This window comes from Hyla sarda, chromosome 1 (genome assembly GCF_029499605.1).
Source record: "Hyla sarda isolate aHylSar1 chromosome 1, aHylSar1.hap1, whole genome shotgun sequence".
In the NCBI taxonomy this organism is placed as follows: domain Eukaryota; kingdom Metazoa; phylum Chordata; class Amphibia; order Anura; family Hylidae; genus Hyla; species Hyla sarda.
Window position 1 is genome coordinate 182943039 of NC_079189.1, and position 19874 is coordinate 182962912.

Sequence of the window (19874 nt, forward strand, 5' to 3'; positions counted from 1 at the left end):
TCCCCAATTTTATTTGCTAGGCTTCTGGCATTTGTGAACATACACTTTACATTTCCATCCTTTATGTTATTGGGGTAAATGGGATTCAAGGGTGTAAGTTTTATTTTCCTATGAAGCCTATTCATATTAACTATTCTAACCCCTCCCTCCGCTCCACCCCCAGGTACATTTATAATTCCCACCTCTCTATCTACACTATCTTCCCCCTCTTTGCTGCAGGTTCCCTCCCCCCAAGTCCCTAGTTTAAACACTCCTCCACCCTTCTAGCCATCTTCTCCCCAAGCACAGCTGCACCCTCCCCATTGAGGTGCAGCCCGTCCCTACGGTAGAGCCGGTAACCGACAGCGAAGTCAGCCCAGTTCTCCATGAACCCAAACCCTTCCTTCCTACACCAGCTTCTGAGCCACTTGTTTACCTCCCTGATCTCCTGCTGCCTCTCTGGTGCGGCTCGTGGTACTGGTAGTATTTCAGAAAATACTACCTTGGAGGTCCTTGCCTTAAGCTTGCGGCCTAAGTCCCTGAAATAATTTTTAAGGACACTTCACCTACCTCTTACTTTGTCATTGGTGCCAATATGTACCATGACTGCTGGGTCCTCTCCAGCCCCGCCCAGCAACCTGTCAACCCGATCTGCGATGTGCCGAACTCGTGCGCCAGGCAGACAACACACTGTTCGGCGATCCCGGTCTTTGTGACAGATCGCCCTGTCTGTCCCCCTAATAATTGAGTCCCCCACCACTAGTACCTCTCTGGCCTGCCCTGTACTCCTCCCTCCCTCCTTACTGGAGCAGACACCCCCCTGGCGGTCAGAGGCAGTATCCTGCTGCAGTTCTGCTAGCTCTGTAATGGCATCCCCCTCATCTGCCAAGCGGGCAAACATGTTGGGGTGTGCCAGTTCAGGACTAGCCTCCCTGACACTTTTTCCCCTACCCCGCTTTCTAACTGTAACCCAGCTAACTGCCTGACTGTCCTGCAACTCCGTCCCACTGTCCTCCCCCACCTCTACTCCCGAGAGTGCCTGCTCAGTGAGCAGGAGACTCCTCTCCATGTTGTTAATGCTTCTCATTGTTGCCAGTCGCCCCTCTAGATGCAGGATCTGGGCTTCCAAACGGACAACTAGCACACATCTCGCACAACAATATGCACCCTCAAACAGTTGTTCAAGGATTGCATACATTGAACAGGATGTACATTGGACTGCATTTTCCAACATGGAGGCCATCTAGTTATGGGGATTTCACAAATGTATAGGCAAAAACAGACAGTCAAAATTGCACTTCAAATTTTTTGTAGACCTTGCGGGTTCAGAAATTAACACTCACAGCGATCTCAACCTCCTGCTTTCAAACTCCTGTTTTTGAAACTCCTCTTTCACACCCCCTCTTACACAGCAACAGTCAGAAGAGCAAGCTCTCAATAAGAGTCCCAAGCTAAGATTTATACACCTGTGTCCAATCTACTCCTCCTCCCCCTAGAGGTGGAACAGAGAAAAAAAAAAAAAGAAAAAGGGTGTTTAAACTCTAACAGTTATCCCCCTATGTGCAAGAGAGAAAGACTTACCCAAAATATGAATGTGGACTATAGGCAGTCACACCCACTCCACAGATTCACTCCGCACAACAGATAATCACAGTTTTTGAAACTCCTCTTTCACGCCCCCTCTTACACAGCAACATTCAGAAGAGCTAGCACTCAATAAGAGTCCCAAGCTAAGATTTATACACCTGTTCCCAATCTACTCCTCCTCCCCCTAGAGGTGGAACAGAGAAAAAAGAAAAAAAAAAGAAAAAGGGTGTTTAAACTCTAACTCTTGCACTATTAATTCCCTTCCTGGCAAGTGTTACTTGCCCTTTAAAAAGGCGTCCCCACACAGGAACTTCTCCCTATTTCCACCTACAAACACTGCCATTTCACAGGGTTTTTGTGCACACTAACACTTTTACAAAATAGACCGTTTTCTTCTGCCTACCTGCCTCAGCTACTATTCTGATCCTGTCACCCCCCTGATGGCACACATCTGATGCCAAGTTCTCCTTTTTTACCCACCTTCATCACCGAGTACTGGTATTGCCACTCACATCCCCATTATGTCCCCGGGTCACTTTCAGGAGTCCTGATGCTGCTGATGCCACCTCCAGGCTTTCTCATTCTGCCACCATAAGTTCTCATGCTACTGCCACCTCCTGACTGAGTTATTCAGCCACTATATGGTCTCTTCATGCTGCCGCCAACTCCAGGCTGTGTCATTCAACAACCATATGGTCTGCTCTTGCTGCCGCCAACTCCAGGCTGTGTAATTCAGCCACTATTTGGTCTCCTCATGCTGCCACCAACTACAGGCTGTGCCATTTAGCCACTATATGGTCTTCTCATGCTTCTGCCACCTCCAGGCTGTGTCATTGTACTGCCATGTGGTCTCCTCCTGCTGCTGGCACATTAAATAAGACTGCCTAGACCCAAAACCTTTGCAACTAAGCAAATATCCCTCCCCCTCCCCCCCCCCTTAATTACTTAAATAATTATACAACAATAGTCATACAACCAATTTAACATTTTATGTGGGTGAAAGTCGGGCACAGCTTTTTATTTCTAAAAAAAACTATAAATAACTATAAACATGTAAACATTTCAACAAAGGCACTGATGGCTTCTTGTCATTCTGGGCAGTACTGCCACACCCGCCGGTGCACAGGTCTGTCCGGGATAACCTGCATCCTCTTCATTTCTTCGCCAGCTTACAAACATAAAAGTGCAGACAAACAGGGAGGAAGGGAGGGAAAAACTCAAGGTTATACTAAAATAAGAGTCATAAAACCAATTTAACTTTTTATGTGGGTGAAAGTCGGCCACAGCCTTTTATTTATAAACAACCAATAAATAACAATAAACATGTCCTGTTGCTGGGCAGATTACCCAGGAGGGGAGGGGACCAGCCTAACTCAGGAGGGGGACATTAAACTCTTAACCGCTCAGCAGTCAGGGGATCAGCCAGTTAAGCACGGCTTATCCCTTCAAACTTTTTAGATTCATCTACTTGAAATCTTCAATTTAAATGTTAAAAAATATCTTTAATCTCTTCAATTGTGAGGTCCTATGGTCTCGTTAGGCAGTTGCCACCTCCAGGCTGGGTCAATCAGCCACTATATGATCTCTTCATGCTGCCGCCACCTCCACGCTGTGTCATTCAGCCACTATATCGTCTCCTTTACACTGATGCCACCTCCAGGCTCTGTCATTGTGCTGCTCTGCGACAGTGATTCTAAAAGTGACGCCACTAATCTGCATATCATACTTAATAACAGTATAATTTCACTAACCCAGCACACCTTATGCGTGCTATTGAGTCTCTCTGTAGGCCAAAAATAGCCATTTTTAATACAGATTTGGCACAAATAAATTCGTACCAAACCAAATTTTTTTGGAAAATTTTGAATTTTTCAAAAATTTACTCATCTCTATACATAAATCTTGAGAAATGTGCGGCACTTGCATATTTAATCTATACCACATAGCAAGATTTTTGTACAACTAAAACTCCTCAATAAGTAGATCTAAAACTAGGACAGAGGTATCCCAGGCATGATGAACCTTTAAGTTATAAGTATTCTATATCACTTATTTCTATATATTCAGTCTGCTGCATCTGTGCTTACCAATGAATGACAACAACCATTGATGCTAATATATATATATATATATATATATATATATATATATATATATATATATGTGTGTATATATATATATATATATATATATATATATATATATATATATATATCTTATAATATGCATTGTATAGTGAAGGCAAACATCCACTTATATTTAATTTGATAAAAATTGCATTGGGATATAATAACTAAGAACCTGCCTTATATTTCTATGATAAATAGGCACAATGTGAGAAAAGTTTGATTCCCTGGTTTCAAGGGGGGGGGGCATTTACTGAGATGTGTGTGGTTTAGTTTATTTATTTTTATTTTTTTTGCAGGTTTTTTTGCGTGACTCATTTATTACATGTCACAGGGCATGTGATAAATTTTGTGGAGGATACACATTTTCTGAAATTTCACATACACAAAAAAAGCTTCCCTAGGTCTGGGCTGGTATAGAATTGAGCCTTATTGGGGGGTTTTGCGACATTTTTGAGAATGTTGCAGTTGAGAAATTCATTACTAGTGATGAGCGGCATTGCTCATATTCGAATTTGCGATATTTTGCAAATATATAGAAGAATATTCGTCCTATATTCGCGAATTTTGCATATTCGTTATATTCGCATATGCGAATATTCGCTTATGTGAATATTCGCATATGTGAATATTAGGATATTCGTGTATTCGAGGAAGAAAACAGTGAGGGGGTGGGCAACTTTACTATTGGTTGCTATGGATGTTGTTGATAACCTCTGACAAGTGTATTTGCATCATTCTAATTGGCCCACAAGTGAAAAGAAGGAATATGCAAATATTCACATATGCAAATATGTGCATGTGCAGAAAAAAGCGAATATTGGCAATTTGCGAATTCTATATATATTTGTGAAAATAATTTGAAATGCGAATATTTGCGCCCAACACTATTCATTACCACTGCACAAGACTAACCCTTAACATCTGGCCTGTGTGCTCTTTTTTTTAAAAATAGGTGTAAATCGAAAAGACATAAAAAATAGCCTGAGGCGCAGCGCTGCGCCTAAATAGAGACAAATCTACACACAAAAACAGCTCTAAAGACAATGATAAATGCCCCCAAATGTTCTTCGCCAATACATGTGAGATATGAATGATGGTGTGATTCTTCAACTGCTGTATTTTAGCTTAACCCAAACTGTAGATCCCATATCCAGTTCCCAATGTTCCCACTGATCAGGTTTCACTATCTTTGTCCTTTAGTGCACACCCTTAAGCTTTTCATCCTACTTTTGTCTTTCACTGACTTCTTTCTTGCATCTTGTTTGCTCACTTTTTCTCCATTATTTACATTATACACCTTTACAAAATGAGACATACTAGGCTTACTGATGAAATCTCAAACACAAGAAGGAAAGATTTATCAAAACCCGTCCAGAGGAAAAGTTGCTGAGTTGTCCATAGCAACCAATCAATTTGCTTCTTTCATTTTGAATAGGCCTCTGAAAAATGAAAGAAGGGATCTGATTGGTTGCTATGGGGAACTCAGCAACTTCTCCTCAGGACGGGTTTTGATAAATCTTTGAGAAACCCTTTTAGAAATCATATACCGTTAGGGAGTTTTGACTTAACAGAGTGGGCCCTTTATTTAACATTCTCCTTTTACAAAGCTGAAACTCCAAGCATGCCAAGTTTTGCAACACTTGGTGGCATTCTCATTGGTTAACAATGATATATAGGTAAGGGGACAGATTGTACAGCAAAATTACATATTTTTTAACCCTTTAAGGACCAAGCCCATTTTCACCTCAAGGTGACCACTGTCTGACCACTGTTACTTTAAGCATTAATAACTGTGGGATACTTTTATTTATGAATTTGATTCCGAGATTGAAAAATTTCCATTTTTCTAACTTTGAAGCTTTCTGCTTGAAAGGAAAATAGACATTCCAAATAAATTACATATTGATTCACATATACAATATGTCTACTTTATGTTGGCATCATAAAGTTGACATGTTTTTACTTTTGGAAGACATCAGAGGGCTTCAAATTTCAGCAGCAAATTTCCAATTTTTCCCAAAATTTTCAAAATATTTCAGGGACAAGTTCAGTTTTTAAGTGGATTTGAGGGGCCTTCATATTAGAAATACCCCATAAATTACCCCATTATAAAAAAAACTGCACCCCTCAAAGTATACAAAATTACTTTCTGAAAGTTTGCTAACCCTTTAGATGTTTCACAGGAATTGCAGCAAAGTGAAGGAGAGAATTCAAAATCTCTATTTTTTACACTAACATGTTCTTGTAACCCCAGTTTTTGATTTTTTACAAGGGGTAAAAGGAGAAAAAGCCCCCAAAAATGTTTCATTCAATTTCTCTCAAGTAAAAAAAATATGTGAACGTAAAGTGCTCTGTGGGTGCACTAGAGGGCTCAGAATGGAAAAAGCAACAATTGGATTTTTTGAGAGTGAGTTTTTCTAAAATGGTTTTTGGGGGTATGTCACATTTATGAAGCCCTCAACAGCAAAAAAAAAAAACACATGGCGTACTATTTTGAAAACTACACCCCTCAAGGAACAAAACAAGGGGTAGAGTGAGCCTTAAAGGGGTACTCCGCCCCTAGACATCTTATCCCCTATCCAAAGGATAGGGGATAAGATGTGAGATCCCTGCGGTGCCGCTGCTGGGGACCCCGGGGATCGCTGCTGCAGCACCCCGCTATCATTACTGCGCAGAGCGAGATCGCTCTGCACGTAATGACGGGCAATATAGGGGCCGGAGCATCGTTACGTCACGGCTCTGCCCCTCGTGACGTCACGGCCCTCCCCTGTCAATACAAGTCTATGGGAGGGGGCGTGGTGGTCATCACGCCCCCTGCCATAGACTTGCATTAAGCGGTGATGTGATGAGGGGTGGAGCCATGATGTCACGCTGCTCCGGCCCCTGTATCGCCCGTCGTTACGCACAGAGCGAACTCGCTCTGTGCAGTAATGATGGTGGGGTGCCGCAGCAGCGATCCCCGTGGTCCCCAGCAGCGGCACCGTGGCGCTCTAACATCTTATCCCCTATCCTTTGGATAGGGGATAAGATGCCAGGGCTGGAGTACCCCTTTAACATCCAACAGGTGTTTGGCGACTTTTCATTAAAGTCGGATGTTTAAATGATTTTTTTTCACTAAAATGCTGGTTTTTCCCCAAATATTACAATTTTACAAGGGGTAATACGAGAAAATGGCCCACAAAATGTGTAACCCCATCTCTTCTGAGTATGGAAATACCCCATGTGTGGACGTCAAGTGCACTGCGGTCGCACTACAATGCTCAGAACAGAAGGAGTCACATTTGGCTTTTGGAAAGCAAATTTAGCTGAAATGGTTTTTGGGGGGCATGTCACATTTAGGAAACCCCTATGGTGCCAGAACAGCAAAAAAGAAACCCACATGGCATACTATTTTGGAAACTACACGCCCCAACGAACGTAACAAGGGCTATAGTGAGCTTTAACACCCCATGGGTGTTTGAAAAATGTTCCCCAAAATTTGGATGTGAAAATGAAAAATAATTTTTTTTTCACAAACATGATGGTGTTACCCCAAATTTTTCATTTTCACAAGGGGTAATGGGAGAAAAAGCCACCTAAAATTTGTAACCCCATTTCTTATGAGTATGGAAATACCCCATATCTGGATGTAAAGTGCTCTGCGGGCGAACTACAATGCTCAGAAGAGAAGGTGCGCCATTGAACTTTTGGAAAGAAAATTTGGTTGGAATGGAAGTCGGGGGCCATGTGCATTTACAAAGCCCCCCATGGTGCCAGAACAGTGGACCCCCCCCACATGTGACCCCATTTTGCAAACTACACCCCTCAAAGATTTTAATAAGGGGTGCAGTGAGCATTTACACCCCACTGGCATTAGACAGATCTTTAGAACAGTGGCCTGTGCAAATGAAAATAAAAAAATTTCATTTTCACAGACCACTATTCCAAAAATCTGTCAGACACCTGTGGGTTGTAAATGCTCACTGCACCCCTTATTACGTGACGGGTATAGTTTCCAAAATGGGGTCACATGGGGGGGTCCACTGTTCTGGCACCACGGGGGCTTTGTAAACACACATGGCCTTCAATTTCGGACACATTCTCTCTTCAAGAGCCCAATTGCGCTCCTTATCTTCTGGGCATTGTAGTTCGCCCGCAGAGCACTTTACATCCACATATGGGGTATTTCCATACTCAGAAGAAGTGAGGCTACAAATTTTGGGGGGCTTTTGTCCTATTTTCCCTTGTGAAAATGAAAAATGTAGGTTAACACCAGCATTTTAGTAATTATTTTTTCACATCCAACTTTAAAGAAAAGCACCTGTGGGGTGTTAAGGCTACCCCTTGTTACATTCCGTGAGGGGTGTAGTTTCCAAAATGGGCTCCCATGTGGGTATTTATTGTTTTGCGTTTATGTCAGAACGGCTGTTAAATCAGTCACCCCTGTACAAATCACTAATTTAGACCTCAAATGTACATTGTGTGCTCTCACTTCTGAGCCATGTTGTGCGCCGTAGAGCACTTTGAGGCCACATATGGGGTATTTCCATAATATTGGGGGTCGTTTTTCCTTTTACTGCTTGTAAAAATTAAAAGTATGGGGCAACACCGGCATGTTAGTGTAAAAAATTAAAACATTTTACACTAACATGCTGGTATAGACCCCAACTTTACCTTTTCATAAGGGGTAAAAGAAGAAAAAAAAACTAAAATTTGTAACGAAATTTCTTCCGAGTATGGAAATACCCCATATGTGGCACTAAACTGTTGCCTTGAAATACCACAGGGCTCCAAAGCAAGAGCGCCATGCACATTTGAGGCTTAAATTAGGGATTTGCCACCACCAAAATACCCTATGGCTGTGTTTCCCAAACATGGTGTCTTCAGCTGTTGCAAAACTCCCAGCATGCCTTTACAGTCAATAGCTGTACGGCAATACTGGGAGTTGTTGTTTTTCAACAGCTGGAAGGTCTGTTTTGGAAACAGTGCAGTACAAGATGTTTTAATTTTAATTGGGGGGAGGAATGTGTAAAGGGTATGTGTATATGTAGTGTTTTACTTTTTATTTTGTGTAAGTGTAGTGTAGTTCAGTGTTTTGCCCTTTATTTTGTGTAGGTGCAGTATAGTGTTTTAGGGTACATTTACACGGGCAGGGGTTTACAGTGAGTTTCCCAGTGGGAGTTTGTGCTTTGGCGGAAAATTTGCCGCATCTCAAACTTCCTGCAGAAAACTTGCTGTAAACCCCGCCTGTGTCAATGTACCCTGTACATTCACATGGGGGGGGGGACCACCTTCAGATGTTGCAAAACTACAACTCCCAACATGCACTGACAGATCATACATGCTGGGAATTGTAGTTATGCAACAGCTGGAGGCACATTGGTTGCAAAACTCTGAAATTGTCTTACTTAACTCATTGTTTCATAACCAGTGTGCCCCCAGCTGTTGCAAAACTGCAACTCCCAGTATGTACTGTCTATCAGTGCATGCTGGCGGTTGTAGTTTGCAAAACTACAACTCTCAGCATGCACCTACAGCCGAAGGGCATGCTGGGACTTGTAGTTATGCAACAGCTGGAGACACACTACTGCAACTACCAGCATGCCCTTTGGTAGTTTGTGCATGCTGGTGGTTGTAGTTATGCAATTGCTGGAGGCGCACTTTTTCATAGAAAAAGTGTCCCTCCAGCTGTTGCATAATTACAACCCCCAGCATGCACAAACTATCATAGGGCATGCTGGGAGTTGTAGTAGCGCCTTCTGCTGTTGTATAACAACAACTCCTGCATCTGCTCTGCCGGATCCTCCTGCCACCTCTGCTGTTTCCACTTGGGGGGGTCCCGATCCCGCCATAATAGGGGTGGAGCGAGTGCTGATAGGGACACCCCCACAGCAGGAGTCCTGATTTGTCGGTCGATCGTGGATGATCGTTAGGTGGCACCAGTGCTACCTCACTCCAGCTGCTATATGGTGATAGGTGCCGTGTCGGACGGCACCTATCACCCTTTTTCCGGGTCGCCAGGGACCCGATTGACCCGCAAATCACTGATTTGAATTGATCGACATGGGGGATCTCAGGACCCTCCCAGCTTCCCAGGGGTTTGCTCTGGGTGCCTGCTGAATTATTTCAGAAGCCAATCGGGTCCGGAATTCCTTCAGGCGTACAGGTACGCCCTTGGTCCATGAGTACGAGGAGGTGAGGGCATAACCGCACGCCCTTGGTCCGTAAGGGGTTAAACCCAGATATTCTGTGTACTTTATAAAGATTTATGATTTTACTGTAGTTTTGTTTGGCACACACTGCTGCTCTGGCACTTCCAGCTATGTGAGCAGTGTACCACTGGAAAATGCCACACCTCTGTGAAGTGCAGCTCTGTGAAGTGTGAGGTAGAGAAGGAGTGCACGGTAGAGTGAGGGGGGCGTTTCTACATTTGCACAAAATTTATCAAAGGACATGCACAACTTCTGTAAATTTTGAGCAGGAGTGTAAATTAGACAGGCAGTATAAAGTGGTAGATCTGTGTCTATAATAGTCACCTAATGATAAATGTCCCCCCATTGACTTTAATTTGTCTACAGAAAATCTCCTTGTGGATTTTTTTACAGCAGAAAACCTGCAGCGGATTATATACGTATGGACACATACCCTAACATTGTATGTTAGGGTATAGGTATTTATTTGCAAACAGGAAAAAAGTGGACACTTTGGTTTCCAATGATGCATTGCTTTCATTATTAGATTTTTCTTTTGTTTTCTTGTTTTGTTTTTTGTTAACAGCAAAGATTGCACATAAGGCCAATAAAATGTTAAGCATGTAGATTACGTGTAATGTCTGAGTGCAGAAATGATCTATATAACTTGCATCTGTTTCTATTAGTGGAGTTTTCAACTTTAGGTATCTGGTTTAGGGCTCAGTAGCCGATTAACAATTGATAATGGTTTCAAATAGCTCACTTGATATGTCTCCTTTTACTTCTTATATGCACATTCCTCTCTGTCAATGACTCAGTAAGGTCACTAAAAGGAAATCAGGCATAAAGAAAAACAGAAACACATTTTTAATATCTTTCCCTCAAGGACTGTACATAACATATAGGCAAAATCTTATCTTCTCTAATGCTGGCATAGATAAAAAAAAAATATAATAATAATAATAATAATAATAATAATAATAATATATATATATATATATATATATATATATATATATATATATATATATACACAAGAATTGGCGTGAGACAGCACCGGGGACAACCTCCGTGCATGTGAAACACCCAGGCAGCCAGCCTAGTGTTAGTATATGCAAAGTCCAGAAATCACAGCACCGACAGGTCAAGGATCTTCATAAGCTGGTTTCTTTATTCACCCCAAAAAGTTACAACGTTTCGGCAATAATAGCCTTTATCAAGCATAACATCATTATTAAAAGTGCACATATATATATATATATATATATATATATATATATATATATATACAGCATATGCATTTCATTGGATACAATTCATGTGTTGTGAATGTGTAATTATCCAACACCACACCTCCTTTCTGATCCCATTGGGAATCCATCTTGTCAATCATAGTGAAGACTCAGTTGTCATAGCAACATTACATATACAAAACAATCAATATACATAAACACTGATCTGTGTCATAAAAACCTGTGTGAATACATAGGGTTAGGAAAGTACCTTCACTTTCAGCCATATAACAATCGAGGTCGCTTTCTCTGCCAGCCGATCGCAACCATCGCTGCCACGTTCAGTTTGTATAAATGTTTGTAAACAGAACGTCTGCACATGTGTCGGAGAACTTTCCGGCCCATAACTACATCATATCCGCATCCGATCTCTCAACACATTGCGAGCCAATCAGATGCGGGGCTGTCCTTACCCGTACACGTCACTGTCTACCCACTGCGGCTGCGCTGGCGGGCCCAGCGACCGCGTCATCATATATGTCGTATTGCGGTCAAACTTGCCGGTCCACGCATGCGCAGTGGGTATCGGGTCCATACCTTTAGCTAATCGATAGTTTATCTATGGGCGAAAAGTATTATAATCGAAACAATGTGCAGAAATTGTTTTATTCTTATATGTTATATGTCAAAACAGATATTTAAACTATAATAGTAAAATTATAAAGCAGGATGGCTGCGGGGATGGCGTTCTGCGATCCTGGCTGCGGTGAAGGTCCTTTTACAAAAATGAGTGAGGTGACCGCAACATATCTAAAATATAAAAGATAATAAAATGAGTGTTAGATACAAATCATTTATTTAAAAACATGAGATATTAATGAATCGTGCAAATGACTCTAGAACAGGATGAAGTAAAAGAAAAAAAGGGGGGACTAAAAAGAAAAGAGAAAAAGTAAAAAAATAGAAAAATTATAATAAAAAAAATAATAATAAATAATAAAAAAAATTTAAAATAAATGAAAATTTAAAGTAAAAAAAAAATGTGATAAATAAAAAATATAAAAAAATTTAAAAAGAAAAAATAAATAATAAAAACTAAAAAATAATAAAAATAAACCAGAATGAAAATGGAGAATAAAAATAAATATGAATATGAATAGGAGTAAAAAAGGGAGGGAAAGGACCTGAAAAAAGGGGGAGGGGGAAAAAGAAGAGGGGAAAAGAAAAGGGGGGAAAGGGAAGAAAGGGGAAAAAAAAGGGGGGGAAGAGGGGGAAGAGGAAAAAAAGAGGGAGAAAAAGGGGGGGCAGTGTTGAAAAAGATATGGAGGAAAACGGGAAAGGAGGGGAAAGAAGAAAAGCTCAAGAATGAACAGTGAAGAGTTAGAAAATGAACAGAAAACTGAATACCATTTTTACATGAAAGGTTTCAAGCTAAAATCAACATTTAAACCTTTCGGGTGCATAGTCTCCAACGTATATATACATTTTAACTCTTTCTGCCGCAATAGTTTCTACCTATCTCCTCCTCGACGTAATGGGGGCACATGATCAATTATACGAAATCTAATCTGGCTGATGTTGTGCCCCATTTCCAGATAATGTTTGGGAATGGGCAAATCCCTCCTCCCAGTACGAATGGACGATTTGTGTCCATTTAAACATATTCTGCATTCATTGGTTGTTTCTCCAATGTAGTAAAGTCCACATGGACATTGTATTAGGTACACCACAAAACTATAATGGTTTTTAACCTGTTCAGGACCCAGGGCGTAATTTTACGCCCCGGTGCCCTGGTACTTAAGGACCCAGGGCGTAAACTTACGCCCTGGCGGTTTCCGGTCCCTGCCGCGTGCCGGGCAGAGATCGGAAGCGGATGCCTGCTGAAATGCTTCAGCAGGCATCCAGGGCAAACGCCGAGGGGGGCCATGTAGGCCCCCCATGTCGGCGATCGTCGCAAATCGCAAAGGAAATCGCCCTGACCGCCCGATGATTTTGCATGATCCCGGCTGTCACAGACAGCCAGGACCATGCTGAAGGCTAGGAGCGAGGTGGCAAGCCTGCCACCTCCTCCGATCCCCTGCGATTCGTTGGTTAGTTAACTGACCAATCGCAGGGGGGGCGGTTACTTCCTCCCGTCCTGCCCGGCCCCTGAAAGTCCGGAGAGGACGGGAGGAAGACTGGAGGACGCGGCGGGGGACGGGGGAGTGCTGGGGACCGGCCCCGGTACTTACCTCGTCCCTGAAGACCCGGATCCCGGGGATGAAGACGGCGGCGGCGGTGACAGGTGAGTAGATCTTCAGCCGCGGCCGGGCCCTTTACATCAATGCACGTCGCCGTAAAGCGACATGCATTGCTGTAATGGGACCCTGTATACTACAACTCCCAGCATGCCCAGACAGCCCTTGGCATCTGGGCATGCTGGGAGTTGCAGTTTTGCAACATCTGGAGGTCCACAGTTTGGAGACCACTGTGCCCTTCCAGATGTTGCAAAACTACACATCCTCAGCATGCCCTTACTGTCCAGGCATGCTGGGAGTTGTAGTTCTGTTACATCTGGCCATTCAGATGTTGCAGAACTACAACTCCCAGCATGCCTTGACAGTTTTGGCATGCTGGGAGTTGTAGTTTTGGAACATCTGGAAGGGCACAGGTTGGGAACCACAGTATTAGTGGTCTGCAAACTGTAGTCCTTCAGATGTTGCAAAACTACAACTCCAAGCATACTGGGAGTTGTAGTTCGGCAACATCTGGCTCTAAAGATGTTGCCGAACTACTACTCCCAGCATGCCTGAGAATGTTTGGGAGTTGTGGTTTTGCAACAACTGGAGGCACACTGGTTGGGAAACATTGTCTGTTTCCTAACTCAGTGTTTCCCAACCCATGTGCCTCCAGCTGTTGCAAAACTATAACTACCAGCATGCACTGATAGACTGTGCATGCTGGGAGTTGTAGTTTTGCAACAGCTGGAGGTTCCCCCCCCTGTGAATGTACAGGGTACATTCACATGGGCAGGGGGCTTACAGTGATTATCAGGCTGCAAGTTTGCGATGCAGCAAATTTTGCGCGGCAGCTCAAACTCGCAGCGGGAAACTCGCTGTAATCCCCCGCCCGTGTGACTGTACCCTAAAAACACTACACTATACTACACTAACACAAAATAAAAAGTAAAAAACACTACATATACACATACCCCTACACAGCCCCCCTCCCCTCCCAATAAAAATGAAAAACGTCTGGTACGCCACAAAATGGAGCCTCCAGCTGTTGCAAAACAACAAATCCCAGTATTGCCGGACAGCCGTTGACTGTCCAAGCATGCTGGGAGTTTTGCAACAGCTGGAGGCACCCTGTTTGAGAATCACTGGCGTAGAATACCCATATGCAAATCCCTAATTCAGGCCTCAAATGCACATGGCGCTCTCACTTCGGAGCCCTGTCGTATTTCAAGGCAACAGAATAGGGTCACATATGGGGTATCGCCGTACTCGGGAGAAATTGCCTAACAAATTTTGGGGGGCTTTTTCTCCTTTCACCCCTTATGAAAAGGTGAAGTTGGGGTCTACACCAGCATGTTAGTGTAAAAAAATAAATTTTTTACACTAACATGCTGGTGTTGCCCTATACTTTTCATTTTGACAAGAGGTAAAAGGGAAAAAAGCCCCACAAAATTTGTAATGCAATTTCTCCCGACTACGGAGATACCCCATATGTGGGCGTAAAGTCCTCTGAGGGCGCACAACAAGGCCCAGAAGGGAAAGTGCACCATGTACATTTGAGGTGATTTGCACAGGGGTGGCTGATTGTTACAGCGGTTTTGACAAACGCAAAAAAAAAAAAAAAACACATGTGACCCCATTTCGGAAACTACACCCCTCACGGAATGTAATGAGGGGTGCATTGAGAATTTACCCCCCACTGGTGTCTGACAGAGCTTTGGAACAGTGGGCTGTGCAAATAAAACATTTTGTACAGCCCACTGTTTCAAAGATCTGACAGACACCAGTGGGTTGTAAATGCTCACTGTTCCCCTTGTTACGTTCCTCAAGGGGTCTAGTTTCCAAAATGGTATGCCATGTGGGGGTTATTTTGCTGTCCTGGCACCATAGGGGCTTCCTAAATGCGACATGCCCCCGAGCAAAATTTGCTCTCAAAAAGCCAAATATGACTCCTTCTCTTCTGAGCATTGTAGTTCGCCCGTAGTGCACTTCAGGTCAACTTATGGGGTACCTCCATACTCAGAAGAGATGGGGTTACAAATATTGGGGGGTATTTTCTGCTATTTACCCTTGCAAAAATGGGAAATTTGGGGGGAAACACACATTTTAGTGAAAAAAATTATATATTTTTTTACATATGCAAAAGTCGTGAAACACCTGTGGGGTATTAAGGCTCACTTTATTCCTTGTTACGTTCCTCAAGGGGTCTAGTTTCCAAAATGGTATGCCATGTGTTTTTTTTTGTTGTTCTGGCACCATAGGGGCTTCCTAAATGCAACATGCCCCCCAAAAACCATTTCAGAAAAATGTACTCTCCAAAATCCGCTTGTCGCTCCTTCGCTTCTGAGCCCTCTACTGCGCCCGCCGAACACTTTTCATAGACATATGAGGTATGCGCTTACTCGAGAGAAATTGGGCTACAAAAATAACAATCCATTTTCTCCTTTTACCCCTTGTAAAAATAAAAAAATTTGGTCTACAAGAACATGCGAGTGTAAAAAATTAAGATTGTGAATTTTCTCCTTCACTTTGCTGCTATTCCTGTGAAACACCTAAAGGGTTAAAATGCTGACTGAATGTAATTTTGAATACTTTGGGGGGTGCAGCTTTTATAATGGGGTCATTTGTGGGGTATTTCTAAGATGAAGACCCTTCAAATCCACTTCAAACCTGAACTGGTCCCTGAAAAATTGTGATTTTGGAATTTTTGCGAAAAATTGGAAAATTGCTGCTGAACTTTGAAGCCCTCTGGTGTCTTCCAAAAGTAAAAACACGTTAATTTTATGATGCAAACATAAAGTAGACATATTGTATATGTGAATAAAAAAATAATTATTTGGAATATCCATTTTCCTTACAAGCAGAGAGCTTCAAAGTTAGAAAAATGCTAAATTTTCAATTTTTTCATAAAATTTTGGGATTTTTCACCAAGAAAGGATGCAAGTTACCACAAAATGTTACCACTATGTTAAATTAGAATATGTCACGAAAAAACAATCTTGGAATCAGAATGATAACTAAAAGCATCCCAGAGTTATTAATGTTTGAAGTGACAGTGGTCAGATGTGCAAAAAATGGCCGGGTCCTAAGGTGTAAAATGGCTGGGTCCTTAAGGGGTTAATTTTAAAATGTTGTCCTGTATAAGGATGATAAAAGGTATCCCCTCTCACCATGTTATTACAGTGACTACATGACCCACAAGGAAAATTGCCATTTTTTAGTTTACTTAGCAAAGTTTGACCTGTCTTCTGTTTTAAGCTACCTATATCGGATGTTGTTAAGCTTAAGACAGCTTAACAACTTAAAGACAGCTTAACAACATCCGATATAGGTAGCTTAAAACAGAAGACGTGTCAAACTTTGCTAAGTAAACTAAAAAATGGCAATTTTCCTTGTGGGTCATGTAGTCACTGTAATAACATGGTGAGAGGGGATACCTTTCATCATCCTTATACAGGACAACATTTTAAAATTAAAAACCATTACACGTGCCGCTCAAGTTTTGTGGTGTACCTAATACAATGTCCATGTGGACTTTACTACATTGGAGAAACAACCAATGAATACAGAATACGTTTAAATGGACACAAATCGTCCATTCGTACTGGGAGGAGGGATTTGCCCATTCCCAAACATTATCTGGAAATGGGGCACAACATCAGCCAGATTAGATTTTGTATAATTGATCGTGTGCCCCCATTACGTCGAGGAGGAGATAGGGAGAAACTATTGCGGCAGAAAGAGTTAAAATGGATATATACGTTGGAGACTATGCACCCGAAAGGTTTAAATGTTGATTTTAGCTTGAAACCTTTCATGTAAATATGGTATTCAGTTTTCTATTAATTTTCTATCTCTTCACTATTCTTTCTTGAGCTTTTCTTCTTTCCCTTCCTTTCCCGTTTTCCTCCATATCTCTTTCAACACTGCCCCCCCTTTTCCCCTTCTTTTTTCTTTCCTCTCCCCCCCTTTTTCCCCCCTTTTTTTCTTCTTTCTCCTCCTTTCCCGTTTTCCTCCACATCTCTTTCAACACTGCCCCCCTTTTTTACCCTCTTTTTTTTCCTCTCCCCCCCTTTTTTCCCCTTTCTTCCCTTTGCCCCCTTTTCTTTTCACCTCTTCTTTTTCCCCCTCCTCCCCCTTTTTTCAGGTCCTTTCCCTCCCTTTTTTACTCCTATTCATATTCATATTTATTTTTATTCTCCATTTTCATTCTGGTTTATTTTTATTACTTTTTTTTATTATTTATTTTTTCTTTTTAATTTTTTAAATTTTTTAATTTATCATATTTTTTATTTTTTATCTTTCTATTTTTTTATTTTTTATTAAATTTTTATATTTATTTATTTTTTTATTATTTATTATTTATTTTTTATTATTTTTTTTCTATTTTTTTACTTTTTCTATTTTTTTTTCTTTTTAGTCCCCCCTTTTTTTCTTTTACTTTATCCTGTTCTAGAGTAATTTGCACGATTCGTTAATATCTCATGTTTTTAAATAAATGATTTGTATCTAACACTAATTTTATTATCTTTTATATTTTTGATATGTTGGGATCACATCACTCATTTTTATAAAAGGACCTTCACCGCAGCCAGGATCGCAGAACGCCATCCCCGCAACCATCCTGCTTTATAATATTACTATTATAGTTTAAATATCTGTTTTGACATATAACATATAAGAATAAAACAATTTCTGCACATTGTTTCGATTATAATACTTTTCGCCCATAGATAAACTATCGATTAGCTAAAGGTATGGACCCGATACCCACTGCGCATGCGTGGACCGGCAAGTTTGACCGCAATACGACATATATGATGACGGGTCGCCGGGCCCGCCAGCGCAGCAGCAGTGGGTAGACAGTGACGTGTACGGGTAAGGACAGCCCCGCATCTGATTGGCTCGCAATGTGTTGAGCGATCGGATGCGGATATGATGTAGTTATGGGCCGGAAAGTTCTCCGACACATGCGCAGACGTTCTGTTTACAAACATTTATACAAACTGAACGTGGCAGCGATGGTTGCGATCGGCTGGCAGAGGAAGCGACCACGATTGTTATATGGCTGAAAGTGAAGGTACCTTCCTAACCCTATGTATTCACACAGGTTTTTATGACATAGATCAGTGTTTATGTATATTGATTGTTTTGTATATGTAATGTTGCTATGACAACTGAGTCTTCACTATGATTGACAGGATGGATTCCCAATGGGGTCAGAAAGGAGGTGTGGTGTTGGATAATTGCACATTCACAACACATGAATTGTATCCGATGAAATGCATTTGCTGTATATATATATATATATGTGCACTTTTAATAATGATGTTATGCTTGATAAAGGCTATTATTGCCGAAACGTTGTAACTTTTTGGGGTGAATAAAGAAACCAGCTTATGAAGATCCTTGACCTGTGATTTCTGGACTTTGCATATATATATATATATATATATATATATATATATATTAAAATATTCCCTAGCTCTTTGTGTCTTATGTTCCTCTTGCCCTCTTTTGTGTTCTTCCTCACTATCCTAGCTTTCTCACTTACTGCTCGTCCTTTTCATGATTTGCTTGCATTTCCTTGTCCAACCTCCTTGGGTATATCAGTTGTGTGAAGATAAATATATATATATATATAGATGCATGACAAAGGGTACTACTGCCGAAACGTTGTTCTTGATGTGGGGTTAATAAAGACTACCCAGTTTCTTTGAAGATCCTTGACCTGTCTGGTGCTGTGATTTTGGACTGCTCATATATATATATATATATCTATATATATCTATATCTATATATATATATATATATATATATATATATATATATATATATACTGTATAAAGTAAAAACAAGAGGAAAACATTTTGATCAAAAAGTGCGCTGAGAGCCTCCATTTTTTGACCTAGATTGCTGTTGCAACTTTCTTGTTTGTACATTTTATATATACTGTATATATAGTGCTGCAGCCTGTTAGATACTGTACAAAACTGACTCTATAGACAGTGATCCCTCAACTTACAATGGCCTCCACGTACAACAGTTTCAACATATATTGGATCATTGTAACTTGAAACCAGACTAAACATACAATGCTACGGACAGCCCAGATCTGTGAAATGTGTCAATGGCTGGAAGAACTGACCAATCAGAATGGACATTTTACTGGTAAAAACCTATGTATTACTGAAGTGTATGCACGGAATTCCTTGACCAGGGGATATCCTACTGCTATGCCCTTTATATACCAACAACCATACCCATACCAAAAACGAAACTCACACCGTTGCTGGTACAAGGCCACAGCAGACCACTTTTATTTAACAATAACAATTGAAACATTGTCACAATAAACCCCCTTTTAGTATGAACATCATACACCCCCCAGTAACCAATACAAAATAATATAATATAACTTCACATTGCTTTAACATTTTAAACCTGGCAGGAGAAGGACTTGAAGGCACCGAAACTACTGGAGAGCCCCATCCACCCTTAGGGCCCCCATACCCACAGGGTATTCATCACCTGGCTGGGTACCATCCCCAGCCTACCTCA